The following is a 9,496-nucleotide window of genomic DNA, read 5'->3' as shown; positions in this document are numbered from 1 at the left end:
CTCAGGGATCTGGGTGTCAGCACAACAACATGAAGGAAAAGAGAATTTAGGCTGTTCCCGGAGATAGTCAACACATTACATACACACACACACTACATTGGTACCTCTCCATCAAATGTCATTTGATCAAAAAAAGAATGTCATAATAAATAAATCTATTTCTATTACCTAAAAATGCCAACTTATTTAAAAATTCACATTACTTGTTTTTCCTAACACTGTGTCAACATAGCCTTTCACCTTTCACACCATGCCCCTAGAATTTCCCATACTATCTAGTGTGCCTTCTAAACTCCAGGGAAGAACCCCATGCTTTAGGCATTTTCTTTTTTTGCCCTTTATTGAAATATAATTGACATATAATATCGTGTGAGTTTAGGTATTGAGTGGAGACACTCACATATCATGAAATCATTGCCCCTGCAGCTCTAGCTAACGCCTTCATCACCTCACATATTTGGTGTGTCTTTTTTTTTTTTTTTTGGTGGCAAAACATTTGAGATCTACTCTCTCAGCAATTTTCAAGGTTATAATGCAGCATCGTTAACTAGAATCACCACGCTGTGCATTAGATCCCCAGAACTTAACTATCTTATAACTGGAAGTTTGTAGAGTCTGACCAGTATATCCCCATTTCCTCTGTCCCCCAGGCCCTGGTAACCACCACTCTACTCTGTGTCTATGAATTCAGGTTTTTTTAGATTCCACATAGAGGTGATACACACATTATATCCGTGTTGTCACAAGTGGCGGGGTTTCCTTTTTCCTCTGGCCAATTACTATTCCACTGTATGTCTACATCACACCTTCTTTGCCCATGTATACATAGGTTGTTTCTGCACCTTGGCTATTGTAAATAATGCTGCAACACACAGGGGAGTGCAGACACATCTCTTATAACCAGTTTTCATTTCCTTTGGAAAAGAAACCCAGAAGTGGGAGGGCTGGATCCTATGGTAGTTCTGTTTCTAAATTATCAAGGAAACTTCATACTATTTTCCATCGTGGCTAGACCAGTCTATAATCTCGGCATGTATAGGGAACAAATAACTTTTTTTTTTAAAGATTTTATTTATTTATTTGACACAGAGCTCACAAGTAGGCAGAGAGGCAGGCAGAGAGAGAGGGAAGCAGGCTCCCCGCTGAGCAGAGAGCCCGATGCGGGGCTCCATCCCAGGACCCTGAGATCATGACCGGAGCCGAAGGCAGAGGCTTAACCCACTGAGCCACCCAGGCGCCCCAACAAATAACTTTTTAATATAAGAGTGCCACATGCAGTATTGGGGACATACTTATATACTGAAAAATTATTCAGGTTTATCTGAAGTTCCCATTTAACTGGGCATCTTGTATCTCATGGGGCAGCCCTGCCTGTAGGGGCTTGGACAAGCAGAGGTTTCTGGTAAGGAAGGAGAGAATTCCTTTGGCTTACTGTCATGGCATGATGTATAACTTGGGACCATAACAAGCTTGATGATCCTTGGCTCAGATTTGGGATGAAACATCTTTCCTGGGCTCTGCGTGGCCAGTGAGCAGGGGTCTGAAACATGGAGTATAGATATGGCATAGACAAGGCTGCTATTCAAATAAACCCCAGCTCTCCAGGAAGCTGGCAGGGGACATCTAGGAGCCAGAAGGAGGAAGGTTCAAGATTTGTTTACTTTGACCCCTCAGTCACCCACCTGCATCTGGAAGAGGGTCGTCTCCTGGGGCTTTGGTGGAGTTGCCCTGAGTACATGGAGATGGAGCAAGGTAAGGCAAAGTAGACAGGACAGTGAGCAAAAGGACCAAGTGTGGCCGTGGTCTCACAGGTGCCTCTGAGCAGCCTTCCTAGGGACAAGTGTCCGTCAGAGCAGGGAGTTGACTACAAGCAGGGGCTTCTCAGTGTCTAACTGTCTCTTTCTCTGGAACAGCAGGCTCCAGACACTTGGACGCCCAGAGCTGAGGCACCGAGCCTGGGCTCCGGCTCCCATGGCTGTTTACACCAGGTTGTCTGGTGGAGGCAGGGCTGAGCTCGGTCTGCGGTGTGGACTGACAGCCAAGAGGGACCGGGAGGGGTCAGCAGCAACTCAGGGCTCTGCCGCTACTCATCTTCCCAGGAAGGAAGCAGGGTGGGTTATACAGGAGCCCAGTCTGAGGGGTTAGAAATACCAGCAGCCAGTTTCTGGCAGCTTCAGCCTCATGTCTAGACTGGAATTGAAGAGACCTTTCCCATCATGGATCTCTCCATCCCACCCCCACTTATATTCCTTAGAGAAGATCTGAGCCCACAGCCTCACACACATCTTGGTCTCCTCCCTGCTCAGTCCCGCCACTGCCACCCAATCAGCTGTGAGTCTACACAAAATGGTCCGGAGAGGCTTGTTCTCCCTGAAGCTGTGGCTTGGATGTTTCTGTCGCCTCTGTGTGGGATGCCCTTCTGGGAGCCCTCCTGCATCCCCCGGCCTCAGATTACAGCCATCACACCCCAGCACGTTCCACCCAGACTTTGAAAAACACTCCAGAAGGGACTGGAGCATCTCTTTGTCAACACCTGGCATGGGGTTCTGGGCTGTTGGAGAATGCCCCCTCAGATCAAGATTTGGGACCAATATTGGTGATGGTCTGGGTTTCATTTTCTGGAAGACCTGAATCTCCATGATGAGAGGAAGTTCTCTGGAGCTTTCAGCTTCAGGTGGCTCCAGAACAGGGCAGGGTCGTCCCTCACGGCATCCTGGAGGGCAGCCAAACCACAGGCGTGGGGTTCCTGATCTCACCAGGGAAGCTACTCCCATTCTTATCACCCACCCTCCACAGGTGGACGTGAGTTCATGGTGCTGCCCGGGGTTGCCCAGATTTTAGAGATCACTACTAGAAATGAAATACAAACCGCAGATAGAATTTAAAAATTTCTGCTATCCACACGAAAACACATTTGAAAAAAACACATGAAGTTTAATGCCACTTAACCCAATACATTCAAAAGAGTATCATTTTAGCATATAATCAGGATAAAATGATCGTAAGTTACCATTTTCCTTCATTTTTCTTCTTATTAGATCTTCAAAGTCATATGTATTGTTTTGTTTTGTTTTTAAAGATTTTATTTATTTATTTGACAGAGGGAGAGAGAGAGATCACGAGTAGGCAGTGCAGCAGGCACAGAGAGAGGGGGGAGCAGGCTCCCTGCTGAGCAGAGAGCCCGATGTGGGGCTCAATCCCAGGACTCCGAGATCATGACCTGAGCCGAAGGCAGAGGCTTTAACCCACTGAGCCACCCAGATGCCCCAGGCTCGTATGTTTTACAGCTGTCGCTCATCTCATTTAGCTGGACCACCTCACATGCCCAGAGAGAATGCTCATAATGTGCTTTCCACAGAGCTTTGTTTCTTTCTTAACACCAGGTAAGGGCTCATCTCCATGCTTTTGTGCCTTCATAGGTTCCTTACTGGAAATTTCCATGTCTTTCACACCAGAGTGGGTAAGAGATGGCGAAGTTTCATTGAACCAAATATTCCAGGTGAAGCTGATCTTGGAGGAGGAAGGTGTGCATTGTGGGAGGTGGGGGGAGGTGTCTGGGTTGTAAAAGAGGTTCTTTTAAATAGCCAATTTGGAGCTGGGGGTGGGCCATCCCCCCAGATTGTGCCTGTTTCTTTTAGAAGGGACTAGCTGTCAGGGGAAAGAACCACTATCCCCTCTCATCCCCTCCACTAGCTACTCAATAGCTGAACAACCCCTTCCTTCGTCAGTGTGTATGTGGTGACTTCAAGATCTCCCAAGCCAAGGGGCTATGAAGTTCAGTCTCAGTTAACACAGTGGGTGCCCTTCCCCAGGCTGGGCCAAGGCTGGCTCATTGGACCTGTGCTGTCCTGCACTGTAGTCACCAGCCACATGTAGCCAATGAACCCTTGAAATACGGCTCACGTCACTTCGGGCACAGACTCCCTGCACCTCCTGCACACTGGCCACTCCCTTGTGCTCTCCTGGTCTCCTGAACTGGCTCTCCCTCATCCTCCGGACTCTTCATATTGGGAGCACCAACACACAGTTGGAGGCCTCCCTCTGTGGCCCAAAGCGGGCCATCTCCAGGCACAGGCTCCCTCTGGCCACCAGCAGGGTCAGCCTCTGGAGTCCATCTCAGCATGACTTCCTCATGAGGGGAAGAGAGAAAGAAAGCATTGAGGACAGAGACTAACAGCCCCATGTGGCTCCCACCCAGGATGTTCACGGTGGTGGGTTGGACGCACAGTCGGAGGAAGGCGACACGGACAAGGACATGGGTGGCTGGGCATGGGGGCAGGAGCAGGCTCTGGAGAAGAAAGCAGCCCTTGAGCGTGATGCTGAGCCTCGCAGAGACTCAGACCCTCATCTCTAAAGTGACAGTAGTGAGACTATCTCCCCATTGGGCTGGATAGGTAATTAATGGTGATGATTCAGGTCAAGGCCCTGGCAGAGCGACTGGTGTGGGGAAATTGGCCCCACAGCGCCAGAGTGACAGGGACCGTGTCCCCACACACCAGCCCGGGGTTCGCCCTCTGCTCAGGGGGAACAGGGCTTCCCTGACACCTGTATTATTCTGAACTAGATCTCCTGGGACCACCCGCCGCTGTGTGTTCCTGCTGCTTTTCCCTTCTACTCATGCCAGAGGGCCTGTGGGGTGGGTGTCGGAGCTGGGAGTCTCTGACCGGGGTGGTGGTGGGGGGGACCACAACCAAGCAAAGACTCTGGCTTCAAATCAACACTTACCTGAAACAACTTTGGCCCCACACACCATGGTTTTCTGCGGGAATGGTGTTAATATAAAACATACGAATATGAATATGAATATAAATATAAAAAGCTGAGTATAGACTTCATATATATGTCCTGAGCCAGAGGAGCGCAGCCCCTGCAGACCCAGGGCAAGCCCCAGTCTCCGCGAGAGCCAGGACTCTGTCCCCCAGCCATGCCCCGGCCTGAGACCTGAGGGGACACACTGGGCGATGAACCCCACGCTGTGCGGGGCCAGGAGCCAGGCCTGGAGGGACTTTCAGAGTGCGCCTTTAGAAGGGTAACCATGGCAGGTGACTGCTGCAGGGACCCTGGCCACAAGCCACATGTGCTGCCACCAAAAAGCCTTGTCCAGGCAACTCCCCAGGACATGTCCCGTGAACATGCCTGCATGACTTTTATGTCTGGGGAGGTTAGGGTTTGCGTGGAGATCATGTATGTATCATATCAACTGTGTGTTTGTCCACATGTGTCTCTGCCCATGTCAGTACAGGAGTGTCTGCCTGGGTGTCATGTCCCAGTGTGCGTGGGTACGTGTGTGTGTATGTGTGTGTGTAAAAAAGGGTGCCAGCTGGCTGACTCTGAGCTTCCCCCTTGCTCAGGAACAATAGAGAGTGCATTGGTCACCTCAGTGTATGTGTCACGGGGCCCACATGCTGCCTGTGGTCAAGGTGGACAGGTCAATCCTGAGCAGGGGATTATAGAACCCCAGGAGTGAGAGGCTATGCCATGGTGGGGACATGGGTGGGCGTCCTCAAGCAGAAGGGTCCTGGAGCCTTTGTGCAGGGATTGGTTTCCAAGCCTACAACCCTCCCCCAATAAGAGGAGTAAGTATTTTAAAGATGTTATTTATTTATTTGACAGACAGAGATCACAAATAGGCAGAGAGACAGGCAGAGAGAGGGGGAAAGCAGGCTCCCTGCTGAGAAAGGAGCCCGATGCAGGGCTCGATCCCAGGACCCTGGGATCATGATCTGAGCCAAGGCAGAGGCTTTAACCCACTGAGCCACCCAGGCACCCCCGAAGGAGTATGTATTTTAGATGCAAACATAACTTTTCCCAGTTCATCAGAGCCTGATGCCAGCCACTTCTTCTCCCTGCCCCCGAAACGCCCAGCCATCCCCCAACCCCCGCCTCCCATCAAGGGCACCAGCGGTGATCACACAAGGTGGGGTGGTGAGGGGGCTCCGTGCAGAATGTGCATACATGATGAATTCCACCCATGCTCAACCGGGGTTCTGCCTCATATTGCTAATCATGACCCTGCAGTGGGACTCCATTTTTATACCTTTATTTTTTGGTAAAGATTTATTTATTTAGGGACGCCTAGGTGGCTCAGTCAGTTAAGCATCTGCCTTTGGCTCAGGACAGGATCCCAGAGTCGGGGGATCGAGCCCTGCATGGGGTTCCTTGCTCAGCAGGGAGCCAGATTCTCCCTCGGCCTGCCTGCCTCTCTCTCCCTCTGACAAATAAATAAATAAAATCTTTTTAAAAAACTCTTTATTTATTTTAGAGGGAAAGGGCAGAGGGAGCAAGAGAATCTCAAGAAGGCTCCCTGCTGAGTGTGGATCCTGATGTGGGGCTCGATCCCAGGACCCTGAGATTAAGACCTGAGCTGAAACCAAGAGTCAGATGCTCATTCGACGGAGCCACCCAGACAGTTCCTGGCTGACAGACATTGGTTACAAGCCCTACATGGGATAGCACGTACATGATCCTTCTCCCTGAGAACAATAATCCCCTAATGAAGAAGAGGTGGCGAGCATTCCCTGGGAAAAGAGGGAGCAGAGGCACAGCAAAGCCCTGAGGAATCTGATTAGACCGATACAGGAACATCTGTCTCAACTGCACTGTCCTGTTCTGGAGAGATGGAATGTGGGAAAGGGCGTCTTGACCTCTCAGGGGCTCTGAAAAAATAAAGGTATAAAATGGAGTCCCACTACAACCTGGAGGTTATAGAACCTGGTTCAAACATATTTCCAGCTGCTATCTTAAGCATGGTTTTCCTGAAGAACCCAGCACATTCTCTGCCTGCAATGCCCACAGCTGTGGATTAGGCGCTGGACAAGTTCTGTTGGGATTATTACTCGGGGTAAGGTAAACTTTGTCCAAGGTCCCAGGACTGTTTACCGTATTGCCCGAGGCTCCAGCTTTGCTCTTTGGCCATAATCCACATCCAGCCCTGGACATGCTTGATCCTGGTTCAGCTGGGCTGCTGGGCACAGCAACTCATACCCAACCCCCAGTCCCAAGGCCACAGAGCTTGGCACAGGCTCCCCCCAAGGGCCTCGTGCCCCAGAGCTTGGCATAGGCTTTCCCCCGAAGTCCTTGGCACACACATTGTGCAGATAGTGGCAACACTGGGGCAGGCTCTTCACTCTAGATGAAAAGACTGAGGGCCCCAGTTGCCCAGATCCCTCACCACCTGGAGAGGTAGAGCAGAGCTGAGAATCCCAGCCTGTACTTACCTTTATTGCCATGAGTAGCCGAGATGGTTTAACCCCGGCCAGGGCCCTGATCATAAGGAGGCAGTAGCCCTGCCTGGCCCAGACCACCAGGAGTGTCCCTGGGTCCCTCACTGCACACACATGCCCTCTGTGCAATCGGCAGGGCCCAAGCACTCTTTCATCAACTATCTCACGGAGACCATGAAGTAAACTCCGCTGTTCTCTTGTCCCAGAGCAACACAGAAGCATCGGCAGAGACAAAGTTCTCTGATATCTCTCATGTCTCCAGTGGCTGAATTGCTCTCACATGATAGCATGTTGTTGAAGAAATAGCAAATTCTGTCATCCCATTAAATTTAACTCCCTATATTTTCTAGAAACTATAATATGATGAGAATAATTTAAATAATCACTAAAATGCTGTCCAGGGTTTCTTTAGAATACTGAGAAAAAGTGAGAGCTGAGGAAATCTGAGAAAAAAATACTCATGTAAAAAGAAGTTTTTAAAAAATAAAAACAAATGTAGAATATACAAAAGCACATTTGAGGGCGCCTGGGTGACTTTGTTGGTCAAGCCTCTGACTGTTGGTTTTGGCTCAGGTTGTGATCTCATGGCTGGCGGGATGGAGCCCTGCTTTGGGCTCTGCACTCCGCCGGGAGTCTGCTTGAGATTCTCTCCCTCGGCCCCTCACGCCCCTCGCACTCTCTCTCTGAAATAAATAAATAAAATCTTAAACAAAAAACACACATTTGAACAAAATAAGAGATTACATGCTGGTTCAGAGTTTGCCCCCATCTGGTCACACTGTGGGCCCCGTGAAGCCAGCTTATTTCGCTTCTGGACAAGGGAGAGCAAGGAGGATGGCGACCCCTCGTGGAGATGAGGAGAACAAAGGCAAGAGAAATGCAGCTAAAATTAAATCATACAACTTGCAGCCGATTGATGCAGAGCGTGACATCCCAGAAGAACTCACTGCCCTTTTAATGATGATGTTTCATTAGACTAAAGGCAACCTTGACAATAGCCGGACCTGCAAGGTGATGTAGGTCCGACTTTCAGCATGCAGGAATTCCTCCGAGACTTACGTTATCCCTAAGCCCACTAACAAAAAAGTAGGTAATCAGTCACTCCTCACAATCTCAGCACAGTTCTTTCTGCCCGTGGGTCCTGAGCCTGTGCCATAATAAAAGGTGCCTTCCTACGCTGTAAAATGTCTCAAGAATTCTTTCTTGACTGTCGTGCTTGACAACCCACATCAGTGGGAAGCCAGCTCCGGGATTCCCCCAGGTTTCCTGGAGGAAAAGGATGGAAGAAAACCTCCTCCTGCCATAACCTCCACATGTGAACTCACTGGAAACACGGGCCTTGGGAATGAAGAACAGGGACCAGGGGACGGCCTGGTTGCCAGAGGGGGGCTCAGGGGCAGGGCGCACACGCTCCTTGACAAAGACTCTGCCTACATCACGGGACGCGCCAGCATCCACGTCTAGAAACTCTGGTTCAGTCACCACTTTCATTGTTCTTGGGCCCAAGTCCGCACCTCCTGACTGGAGGCGATGGGGTTTCTCTCAGCCTCCTATACTCTGGACCAACCCTCACGAGCTTCCAGTTCAACGGGTGGAATCTGATTCTGAGAAGAAACCGTTCTTTCCACATATCTTCAAGATCTTTGAACCACTTTTGGCCGCTCCAGACCATTTCAGACATACATGTCCAGGACTTCAGGTACCTCTGGGCTTTTGTCTCCTTCTAACCCCCGGGGCAAAACATTTTTCTGGAACTTATGCGGAACTGCTGCTGGCGTGTTCCTGGTCCCTCTGGACACAGTGTCTCTCTTTCGCTAGTGGAACAAGTCTGTCAAAAACAAGAGAGCTACGACCAGGCCACCTACCCCAACACTGCCCACCATCTCTCACTGAATTTCAGAGAGAGAGCAAGACTTGGTCTCAGGTACTGATGTTCCAAAGCTGTGCCTGGTAATCAGGGCAGGCCATCATGCCACTGGTGCCAGCTCTGGATTTTAAGAACTTCTTAAATTTCAGCTATTTGCCAAAATACAATATTGCATTTTTAAAGTTTTATTTCTTGAAGAGTGGAGATGAGCAGCTTTCATTTCTTGTGGATTTTCCTATTTCTTTTCATGACATCTCTTTGCTCCCGTCCTTATACTTTGTTCACTTACTACTGGGGTTTTCTTGCTTCTTTTTGATCTGATTCCTTTCCATTGAAATTGCAAATATTTTTTGTCACATCTCTTTGACCTTTTGAGTTTTCTCCCCCAGTGCATGTCTCTTTTTTA

Source organism: Lontra canadensis, unplaced genomic scaffold (genome assembly GCF_010015895.1).
Source record: "Lontra canadensis isolate GAN:19392208 unplaced genomic scaffold, GSC_riverotter_1.0 scaffold3, whole genome shotgun sequence".
Taxonomy (NCBI): Eukaryota; Metazoa; Chordata; class Mammalia; order Carnivora; family Mustelidae; genus Lontra; species Lontra canadensis.
This window is presented reverse-complemented; position numbering follows the sequence as displayed.